The sequence below is a fragment of the Lepidochelys olivacea genome (assembly GCF_965140295.1).
Source record: "Lepidochelys olivacea isolate rLepOli2 genome assembly, chromosome: 17".
Taxonomy (NCBI): Eukaryota; Metazoa; Chordata; order Testudines; family Cheloniidae; genus Lepidochelys; species Lepidochelys olivacea.
This window is the reverse complement of record NC_140427.1, coordinates 6120510-6131074: the sequence shown is the minus strand read 5'-3', so window position 1 is coordinate 6131074 and position 10565 is coordinate 6120510. Positions and strand designations below refer to the sequence as shown.

Here is a 10565-nt window from a genome sequence, read left to right as displayed (position 1 = left end):
TAAAGGGTGGAGTTATATTAACCATGGAAAGAAAGCTTGGGAAATGGATAAGGCCACTGAACAATGTCTGCAAAATAACCATTTGTTCTCATCAAAGGAAACAAACGTAACTATCTCCACTGCATTTATCTTCCAAAGGTGCTGACCCACCGGTCAGCCTGGATACCTTGGCTGTTATTGTTACTAACAGAGCCCTGCGAATGACCAGGGGGTTTGGGGATCAGTGGTCAAATCAAAAAATAAAAAAATATGTTTTTTTTAATTGTTTCAGGTCGAGCTGAAATAAAAAATTTGAAAAATTTGAAAAAATTTTGTTTTGTGTTGAACAAAACATTTTGTTTCTATTTTGAAGGTCTTATAATTTTTTTAATCGGTTTTTAAATCAAATTGAGAACACTTCAAAATAATACATCTTTCTGAAATGAAAAGTTTCAACATTTCGTTTTGGAAATACCCAAATGAACCAGTACCAAACTTTTCTTTTTTTCTTTTTCTTTTCTCAACTGACACACTGCCAAAATTGACCAAAGTTCACTAATGGGTTCAGTGAACCCAACTCTGCAATTTTTATTTTTGTTTTTTTGGGAAAAAAAAGGATTTGCATGAAAAATGTTGCCTAGCTCCAGTAAAGTTTAGCACAACGGATCAGGGAATCTGGCTATCACGTGTGCATGATTATTACTGCCCATGGTATAAATGATGGGCATCACAATGACGATGCAACATCATTTACTTTCCTGGTACCTGGCACTGCCTGTCCCTCTCCCTCATTTGTTTTTTCTCACCCGCCTGTTACACTTTCTCATAACCTAAATGGTGGGCTCTTGGGGGCAGTCTTCTTCCTATATGTCTGTACAGCACCTGACACAAAGGGGTGCTCCTTGACTAGGGACCCTGGCTGCTGGTGCCATGTAATAATAACTAATAAAGGCCCACATAAATCAGCGAGGAGATTTTGAATTGTCTGAGGCACTGCATGATAACAAAGTTGGTTTTAATGTTCCTAAGTACAAATACTAAGACTAGCCGCAGGTCAGGGTAAGGGTAATTTGAAATTAATTTCTAATTAATACAATTTAACAAAAAAACACTATCACATTAAAAGCCAAACTATAAACAGGAGAAGAATTTTTTTTTTAATTCGGGCTCGTAAACCATGAACTGGTAATGGCTCACACACAATATTTTTTCTTTGTATAGTATCTAAGTGCTTTCCTTCAGGTAGTTACCATTGCTGGAAATATAATGACAACAATTTACCAACAGCACACCATCCCATTTATAGTAGCTGATTCACTGCTTGGCCTGCATCTATAACCAATTTTAAAAGTAGAATGCTAGAGTGACAGGTGGGCTGAGCACAGATCTGAATGCCAGGAACTCCTGAGTTTGGATCCTGGCTCCTAGATCTCTGCCCTGGAGCAAGTCACTTAATCTCTCTCCTCCATCGCCTCATGGGTAACGTGTGAAAAATGCTGGCTTGTGTCTACTTCCTCGTTGTGTCATAAGATAACCAGAATACAGTGTTAAAATGAGACCATGGTATTTTCGATTTTGATTCAGTCATTGTACAAAATCATTAAAATACCTGCTTCTCTTTTCTGTGAAAATTCCACGTAGATGTTTTAAAAGAGAATGCATATGTCCCTGAATTCCCCTCGCAAAGGCATTAATAACCCCAGGAAAAGACCCTGGATGGATAAAGGCCAATAGTTACATTACATTACATTAATTCTCAGCATTTCCCATGATATTTGATGGTTTAAGCCAATATGCTAAAAAGAAGGGAAAAAAAAGTAAGAGAGCTCATTAACTTTCAGACAATCTGGAAAATGCTTTGGCAAGACTTAGCTGCAGCCTGAAGGTTCTGAGCCAGATTCTGACGGGTGACTGCAGCACCTGCCATGCATAGCAGAAAACAAGTGGCCTTGATCCTGCTTCCTCCCCAGGTTGCGGAGGAAACTCCTCTGTGGGTAGTCTGTGGCTTCATCATGGAAGGAACTGGACCACGATGAAACTGAGCCTTTTCTGCTCCTTCATGTCCCTCACCTTTTTAAACAAATCGCCGCTGAACTTTGGTTACATGGAACTCCCTTATGCTGAAAGTCCAGCAGCTTAACCAATGAAGGGGGAAAGTCATTTCCCCACATATACAATTGCTTGGAGCATGCAACTGCTCCTTAAATTATTCCTACTCTTGGCATTACAGTGTTCAAGAGAGCTTTGTGTCAGGCTGGGCCATTAGTGCCAACCCCAAATATACACACATCATAAGTCACACGCTTTAAAATCATGAGAATGGCATAAAATGCATGCTTTTTTTTAAATAGGTTCTTTTTATTTGCCTGCTAGATTGTGAGCCTTTTAGATGCATTTGGGTCATATTTTCAAGCTGTTCTGCACAAAACTGAGAGCTAGAAACTTGCTTTGATTTTGTAATGAACGTTTAACCCCATGACTCCAGGAGCTGGAGCTTTGAGAGAAAGACCAACTATTGTGAGACGCATGTTAAAACCATAAGAGTTGGTGACATCGGAGCAGATGAGCACATGATGTTGTCACTTTTGCAACGTGTGTGCCAGGAACTCAGCTGCCTCCGGACTGGGCTAGGTCCAATAAACCTGCATTAAGTGACTGTGCTTCCTGGTTGGTCAGAAGAGCCAACAGATCACTATATAAACCCTGTAGCAACAGCTACACAGTGGCTGCTCAATGTGCCCCATGCCTGCAGCTGCACCAGACCTGCTTCCTGTCTAGCCCATGCTCCCCCCTTTGCCTGTTCTGCTCCAGCCTAGGCCCCGCCTGCCTCCTGGCTCTGACCACTGGCTTGCCTCCTGACCACGACTCAGGCTATCCCGTTTGGTTCTGTTCTGACGTCTGGCTCCAGCCATTGGCTTGCCTGGCTTTGCCTGCTGATTCTGCTGTGACCACTAGGTTGCACTGCCTACACCTTAGTGTGTGCGCCTGGCAATTTGGGGGAGGTTAGCCAACATGAGCCAGAATTTATTATATTATCCCTCCATGTATGTCCAGGAGGGACCATTAGTATCATCGACTCGGACCTGCGTAATTCAGGCCATAAAGTTCCACCCAGGAACAAGTGGCTGAACAAGAGCATAGCTTTTGGAAAGATGGCCACAGTCGCTAACGAAGAAGTTTGAACCTGCTAGCATGAAACAGTTCTTCCAGAGAAGATGGGATGCATATTGCTTCCGAGATGCGTCAAAGGGGAAAATAAACCCTGTTGTCCTTCTCGCCTCGTGGGATAGAAATGTCTTTGACCCCAGAGCTGGGCAGATTATTTCTTACTGTGTCACACGGCTGCTGACTCTGCATGGTTCACATGTGAGGAGCCCCAAGAAAAGCGGAGGAACTTCTAAGAGAATCTCAACAGGAAAGTCATGTTACTCTGGCCTTTTCTCAGCACTTTCATGAAGAAATCCCCTTCATCTCAAGAGGCATCCGGGATCCTTGCCGTATCAGGCCCTGTGTAAGACAAGACAGAGCTTAGACAAATGGAGGAGGGATTTCCTGAATAGGTAGTGTCCTAAGGTGAGATTTGAAGGATATGAGACAGATCGTGGTAACTAGAGAGGCCAACTGAACCAAGGGCAGGGTTTGTTTTCAACACAGAGGAAGAGAATAATAGGGAGGCCAATTACCGTTGGTTATAAAACTGGGGTTGTTACTACGTGCAATGTTTAGAGGTTTCCCTTAACCCCAGAGAGACTCAAGTCCATGTCAGAATCAACTGCAGACACTGGGGCCCTTTACAGCGTGTGGCTGTATTTTCTCTGTCGAGACGAATTGATCTCTATCTGGCGCTGAGTGTGTGCAGAGAAAGCAGCGAGGAGGGTTATGAACTGACTGACCGTCTTGCCATGGTGCTCACTGCCTCTTTTTCCCTTTCGGCTTTTCTTTCCTTGATACGGGGTTTAAAGCACCATGCCCAAGAGATTAGCGACCGATGGGGAAGGCAAGCCCTTGATTTGTGCATAGTGCATGGTACGGCATTACCTGGATTTTGGGGTCCAAAGGAAATGAACCCTAAGAGCCAACTTGCCATGCCGCTCAACACAGGAGGACAAAACATTCAGCGGCGAGATACTTTGAGCAAAGTTCTCCTTAGTGCGGAGGGAATGTTGATGCCAATATCCATAGGCATGGATCTTCAACTGGCAGATCCATGTACATACAAGGAAGCTGAGGGGAAAAAACAGATAGGAAGAAAACATCGTGAAACACAATGCAGCTGGTTCACTTACTCTTATCTGCCATATCCTGCTTTCCATACTCTCGTGTGACTAATACTCGGGCTGTGCACCTAAGCCATGGAGGTGCTTTTGAAAATGCCACTGGTAGAAACAGCCGTAATAAAGCAGTAATAATGCTACCTAGCAGTTGGATAGTGAAAGTTGCCCCAGGCAGAGGGGCAGCAGAAGGCCGAGAGGCCATTTAAGTCCAACTTGAGCCCACAGCTAGGGCTCTGGCTGCACAACTGTCCTAGTGCGGGGCTTTTCCGATGGAAATCGCTAGCTAACAAAAGACATAAAATGAATTATTCTATAAAGGAGAAGCCTCTTCCCACCTCGCTGAACGGCGTTTAGAATGTAAGCTCTTTCCGGCAGGGGCTGTCTTTATTTCTGTGTGTCCAGCCATATCACACATGGGGGGCTGCTTGCAAAATCCAGATCAGGGATGGTTCAAAATCAGGTTTCATTTCTTTCAGATAAACAATGTTTGTTAACAGATAAGCGAGGCAGCGAGCCAGCCAATGACTAGGGCACTGGACTGGGAGTTAGGGGACCTGGGTTCTAGTTGCTGACTTGGCTGCTGACCAGGTTTCTCATCTTGGTCCAGCCACTTCACTTCTCTGTGTTCCCCTGGCCACATCCTTCCTCTGTTTAGACTGTACGCTGTTCAGAGCAGGGCCTGTCTCTCACCAGGCCTTTAGACAGTCCCTGGCACAATGGGTCCCTAATCTCAGTGGGAGTTTGTAGGCATTTTTAAAACACAACCAGCCACTACTAGGGTATGGAAGGGGGCCTTATCCCAGCTGTAGACTAGTAGAATTTTGGATTTGAAATTGCCATAATGAAATGCCAATCCAGGGAAGAAGTGGGCATAAAAATGCAAACCCTGGCGCCAATTAAGCACTGGCTTGCTCCCTCTGTTACCCTCACCCAGCTGAGCAGGGAGGAGGGAGTCTGATCCAAAAAGAGGAAGGAAAGGAAACCTTGAGCTTGGGAGTGGTGGGGCAGGACCCCTGGCAAACCCTGGCTTCCCCTGCAGCCCCAGTAGCTTTTTAAACACACTCCTTTGTATGGGGGTGCAGGGAGCAGACCCCTGAAGGAGGCCAGGGAGCACTTGCACCCCCTTGTCTAGCTGTGCTTGGAGCATTCTGGAGCCGGGTGATAACTGGATTTGGGGAGGGGGATGGGCACTTGGAGGGCACTCCTGCGGTCTCAGACCGCCCCACTGGTCTTGGATTGGCCTCCAGTCTCCACCCCCCCCCCCCCCAAACACTGCGCCAGCCCAGCGCCTTGCTGACAGCGAGGTGCCCGTGTTCACACTGCTGCGCCACGATGCGGAGCCTTTATCTCCCCTTTGCTTTTAGACCCGCCACGTTTGCCTTGCGCCCTCTCTTTGCCTTGGGAGCGCGGCTAGCCTGGAAGCCTGGTTTTGTAGAAAGGGGGGGGGGGGTTAATTTTCTTGAGCTCAGATCATTCACGGTGCATAATCGGTCCCATGAATTAAACCTCTTGTTCTGCTCACACAGTCTCTAGGAGCGGATCATTATTCCCTCGGGTGTACTTGTGGTTTGAAATTCGGATTGTTCTATGGCTTGATCGCGGGCGCTTCGCGGGTGTTTGATGCCGAAGCGTGCGATCCGCGCGGCTTTGCTTGGCCAGAGATGCCTTAGGGCGTGACTTCTGTTCCCGGATTGGATGTGTGGTGCAAAAGTTTGTGGGAAGCGAAGGCACAACGGGCTGGAGTGAAACCCATTCTAAAAACCCGGCAACGGGCACAGAGAAAGTTGCCCGGTATTTTCCTGACACTTTTAAAATTCCCATATTAGCCATTATTAAAATTGGGCCACAAAATCTGATGTGTGCCCAGCTGGGAAATGATTTCAGCGCAGCAGGGTATGCGCATCTCCCTCCCGAGCATTCCCAGGATCTCGTATGCTGACACAATTATTGGTGGAAATCAAATTGAAAACGAATTTTATGCGCTGATCCGGTCAGGGAACAGGGTGCTTTCTCTGACCTCTGCCAACAAAGCAACGCACCTGGCACGTAAAATGTTCCTGATCAATTCACAGAATTAGGAGATCCACTGAGAGACTCGGCTAATGAAATCGTTACAGAGCTGAACCGAATTCATTGCTCAGCCCCGGAAATCAGAGTTTCGGATGCATTCCCCTTTCACTCCGGTGCTTGGCTCCTGTCTCCGCTAGAATCGGATTTAAACTCTGAAAGCGACGGAGGCAAAAGTGACCCGCTGGGATTTCTCAGCCGAAACTTACATTTCAACCAGGCAGGACCCATTTCCCCCACACTGTCCCCCCAGAGCTTTATTTATTTTGCAACCTCTCCAGCCCTGTCTCGGGCTCCTGACAAGTCTCTTGCACAAAGCTGGCCGGGTTCCTCTCTGCGATGTCTGCTAAATCCGGCAGATGCAGGTGGGTTCTCGGTGCCCCGTTGCTGCGCCGACTAGCCCGCTCTGAACGCGGTGTCGGGATCAGCTCGATTCCTTTAGCCCCCCTCCCCGGCTATTAAAACAAACAGACACAAACAGCTCGCTACCAGCTTTCCTGTGGGCTCCATATTTTCCCTTTCAGCAGTTTCGGTCACCTGTGGACTTTATCCCCCGTTTGTGGAGCTGGGGCGGCTTTTTTGGTTTAAACTGCTGGAGAAAAGAAAAAGGGGAAGACGGTGACTAAAGAGAGAGCCAGCCGGGCTGCAGACTGACCCTGGGAGTCAACCCTCACCCCGGAATCTAGTTTACCGGCTTATTTATTCTCCGTGGGAGCAGCCTGCCCATCTGGAACTGCTTCCACCCACCATCCGAATTAGAAAGGGGGGGGGGAGAGTTCAAACGCACCAGGTTCATATTTCCCTGATCAGGAGGAGCAGGGAGAGAGGCCGCACTCGATGGCTTTGGAGATCAGGAATTAGAGACCCGGCGCCCAGGTACCTGGGGGAGCAGCCTGGGTCCTGGGGGGGGAGATGAGCAGACGGTGAGACCCAGGGTCTTCGCACCCTGACCTCTGCTGGGGTTTGGTCTTGTCTTCAGCAGACAGGTGTTTAAACGGGGTGTGTGTGGGAGGGGGAGGGTCTGTATCTGTAGGCACCCATTTTCAGGGGTCATTTTTAAAGTGAATAATAAAAAAAATCGATCTCGGGCAGCCGGGCAGCCAGCGGCTGCTTCCCGGCCAGCGATCGCGGTTGTGTGTTGCAAACAATGCTGGGAACGGTTGTTTTTGTTTCTCGTTTCAATTCTCTCAAAACACGCCCCCCCCCCCCTTTCCCCGGTCATTCATGAATTTGATCGCATCCAAAAGATGCTTTCAGAAACTTCGCCGCTTGTTAAGTCTCCTCTCCTGATACTTCCCATTCGTTCTCTAGCGAGCTATTGGTTTACATGATGGTGTATGAGTTGGGGGTGTCCCCTGCTGCTATTGTAACGAGCCAGGTCAGACTGTTTTACAGCCTCAAATCCTCACTTTTAATCCCGAAAAGGAGGGGCGGGGGAAGAGCCCAGCAGCGAGATTTGAGCAAATCGCCTCGTTTGTGAATCTCTTTTATTTACACGATGAACTCCTGACAAACACAAACTCCGGCTTCCGCCGTTCCGGCACTAGATCAGCTCCCCAACGCAACCGGGGAGATTGTTCTGTGTCCCCGTTCCCTTGAGAGCCCCTCCCCCAAGACTCAGTGGAACAAGTCTTGAGACAATAATCTGCAGTTTACTTCCCGAAAAGAAAGGAACGCTAAAAATCAAAGGGTTTTTTAGACCCAGACAAGCCACACTGCTGAGAAAATCCTCGGGATCTATGTATCCAGGTCTCCTCAGCTCTCAAGAGCTGCCGATCCTGTAGTGGCCAGGTTTATGTATGTAGCTCGGTTGTTGAATACATATCTATCCACCTCTCTGTCTGATAACTCTGCACAGCGATGTTGGTACACCTGGCACCGTCCCTGTGTGTGTGTGTAGCGGTTTACACACGCAGAAAAGACTGACAAAGGGTGACATGTACACTGTTCGGCTGCGCGTATGTGTAAAAGATTTGGGATCCGATGGTTCTTTTGTCACTACTGTAGGGTGGGAAGCAAGTGGGCGGTTGCTGTTTATTGTAACTTACACGCACAAGTAAGTTGCATGTTTGGCTTTGTGTGTGAGTGTGATGGATTTGTGTCGCAGACCGGTGCCGTTGCTAAGGAACCGATGTCGAAACATTTATCCACAACACACCATCGGACTCCCCAAATGACTCCACCTTTTTTTCCCTGGCTCCAACAAACTCTTGGTAATCGTGAGCGTCCGCAAAATCGTGTTTCTGTCTGTGTGTAAATACACTGAGAGGAGCTGGTGTCCATGGAAGAAAAGAGGGTGAAACTATGTTTCAAAACTGGCTGAGAACGCTGGTTGGGTGCGGGTCTGGTGTCTCTATAAAATATACACCATACACGCCGATATAGGTGTGTACAAAAGACGCTGTGCGTAGGGTAGACGCAGATAGCTACACACATGTGTGGTTTAGGGCGAGGTTACTGCATGCATGAGTCGTGCCCAGATCCCATTAGAATAATGAAGAGAGGGGTAATGCCATGATCCCTCGTCCGATTGTGCCGCATATCCCCGTGTATTGGGCTCTGACATACTTTTCCAAATGGAATTTTTAAACACTGGGGTTTAAACGATTTTTAAATGCCAGCGCCTGTTTCGCGCAAAGCTGGTCCCCCCCAGCCCCGAGCCTTCAGAGCATTTCGAAAAAGCGGCCACAGCTCTGCCAGGGCAAAGTCGTGTCTGTCCTTTTAAGGAAACGGAACATGAGCCAGATCAGCGTGTATGGCTGAGGACCGGGTTTTTGACCGAACGTGGGGAATATAGATCGAGTTGTCTTTTATACGTCAGGCTAGTTTCTGAAGTGTGCGCGCAGCAAGGGTTAATGAAGTCCCGGAGCTGGAGTCCTACTGGGGGTACACACACTAAAAAGGGTCAATTTAGTCCCAACTCAGTGAAGACCTTTGTAATTGAAAATCAATCAACCTGCTGGACGGTTGAGAAGAAGGTCAGAGCTCAACGATCAAAGCGTTAGAAAATAGTGGAGGTAAAGGGGGGAGGGGGCTTTTGTACAGGGTGGGGGAAAAAATCTCTTCTCTGACCGTTACATCCAGTCTGTCTGTAGGGCTAGATCTGGATACACACCGCGTCACACGCGCGCTCCAGGCCAGAAAGAATCCAGAGGATGTGCCTGGCTGCAGTAAAGGCTGATCTGAGTTTTGTACGCACCGTGTGATTGGGGGAAATGGGGGGGGAATCTTTCATTTGACTCCCACCCTCGTACCCACACCACCTTATGACACTCTAACGTAGCCTTGTTACAGGGTATATGCGGTGTTTCCTGGTGACATTTCTCCCTTCCAGGAATGGTGGAGACCTTCCCTCCAGGGGGGTCAAACACTGGTGCCCATCTCGGATTGCTCCATTAGGCTTGTGTGGTGCTGTTGTCTCTCCCTCCCTCTCTTCTTCTGCACTTTTGCAAGCTCTCGCATCTCTCCTGGCAGGATTCAGAGCCCTGACATATGAGCACGTCAGGAGTCATTGTGACTTCAAGTCTATGGTAAGCCAGAAGTGATGTCTAAATCGCGCACCGCATTGCCTGAAATTCGGGCTGAGAATGCCGACAGTACTGCGCCCTACATGTGAGGTTCCGAGGCTTGGTTTTCCCGGGGGATAGGCGCCGAAGGAATAGGTTTACACGCAACTTTTCCCGACAAACAGCCTGGAAACTGTGTTTATACGTTGTTCAACTCTGAATAAATAAAGTTCAGTGGAGTTTGTGTCTCTGTCTCCCCGCGTGTTGTTATTTCCCAGAAATCTGGATTACTGGAAATATTTTCTTTAAAGGCGGAGGGAAATCTAAACAGTCTGAGAAACTTGGTGGGAAATGATCATGTAAGTCGGCAAAGGGGCTAGAGACGCCGGATTAAAAACACGAGGCACTTTAAAGGGATTCCTCGCAGTTCTTCCTGAAAAGATTAAACCAAATGCTAAGAAAAGATGCACCCGTCCATTTTACATGTGGCCCTAAAATAGATCTCTAGGTAGGTCAGTGTGAAATCTCCAGCTGCTGACAGGGAGTGGATAGATTATAAAAGCATGTGGATTCGCATCTCTTAAGGTGTGCGTGTGTTTCTGCACGAAATTCAGGGCGTAACTGACATAAAATATATAGTTAAGGGAAAGGGAAAAATCCAGAATCTAGGTTCATAGCTGTAAATGCGGGGGGGGGGGATATACGTACGTGTCAAAGAACATAGTTCACTATATTATGT

General features: G+C 47.6%; 1 long non-coding RNA gene across 1 annotated transcript in view; it reads right to left on the bottom strand.

Moving 5' to 3' along the window:
* Nucleotides 1-1072: 1072 nt before the first annotated feature.
* Nucleotides 1073-10565, bottom strand: part of LOC311532543 — an 18512-nt gene continuing 9019 nt past the window's right edge. Inside the window, exons 2-3 of the long non-coding RNA XR_014714403.1 lie at nucleotides 4018-4203; nucleotides 1073-3486 (exon numbers count right to left, since the gene is read on the bottom strand). This is a non-coding gene — a long non-coding RNA (uncharacterized lncRNA). The remainder of the gene's footprint in view (nucleotides 3487-4017; nucleotides 4204-10565) is intronic.